Source organism: Mandrillus leucophaeus, unplaced genomic scaffold (assembly GCF_000951045.1).
Source record: "Mandrillus leucophaeus isolate KB7577 unplaced genomic scaffold, Mleu.le_1.0 Scaffold2, whole genome shotgun sequence".
NCBI classification, from domain to species: Eukaryota; Metazoa; Chordata; class Mammalia; order Primates; family Cercopithecidae; genus Mandrillus; species Mandrillus leucophaeus.
Window position 1 is genome coordinate 13,991,929 of NW_012102031.1, and position 1,070 is coordinate 13,992,998.

Consider the following 1,070-nt stretch of genomic DNA (forward strand, 5'->3'; position numbering starts at 1 on the left):
GGGGGGGGGGTTCACTATGTTGCCCAGACTGGCCTCGAACTCTTGGCCTCTCAAAGTTTTGGGATTACATATGTGAGACACCACACCATGCCTTCAATTGCCCTATTTTCTATGGTGGCACAATTACTTCCTATTTTACCCCTACTATGTGTGAGTCCAAGATTCACATAAAGATTAGCCAGCTGCTGTTTAGTTTACTAAGGCCTAAACCACTTTTTTAACCATTCCAAGTGAAACAAAAACCAAAGTTTTATTACATTTTCCCAAATGTAATTATAGCTGATTTATGAAGGCTCTCTAACCATCTTTCTCAATCTTCCAAAACCATTTTTTACAAGAAAATCCCTTTTCTATCAGGTGAACAATATCCAATAGCTGGATTCTGAAATGCAACTATATGACCTTCCTTACACATGCATGATATTAAGAATGACTTTACTCAAAAGAAGTGTATGTTAACATAAATGGGTTCGATAGATTCATAAAGCTGGAAGGGAGCACAGACATCTTCCCACCCCTTCGATTTAAAGAAGATCCAATTCTGTGGAGGAAGAATCTTTTTTTCAACAAATGGTGCTGAAACAAAAGGACATCCAGAGGATGGGGGGAAGAAGAGAGAATGAAAAGAAGCTTAACCTGAATCTCACACTGTACACAAATATTAATGCAAAATGGATGATGGATTTAAACCTAAACATAAAGCTATAAAGAAAAGGGGCTGGGCGCAGGGGCTCACACCTGTAATCCCAGTACTTTGGGAGGCAAAGCGGGCGGATCACAAGGTCAAGAGATCGAGACCATCCTAAACAACATGGTGAAACCCTGTCTCTACTAAAAATACAAAAAAAAAAAAAAAAAAATTTAGCTGGGCGTGGTGGCACATGCCTATAGTCCCAGCTAGGAGGGAGGCTGAAGCAGGGGAATCGCTTGAACCCGGGAGGTGGAGGTTGCAGTGAGCTGAGATTGCGTCACTGCACTCCAGCCTGGCGACAGAGCACGACTCCCTCTCAAAAAAAAAAAAAAAAAAAAAAAAAAAAAAAAAAAAAAAAGAAAAGAAAAAAGAAAAGGAA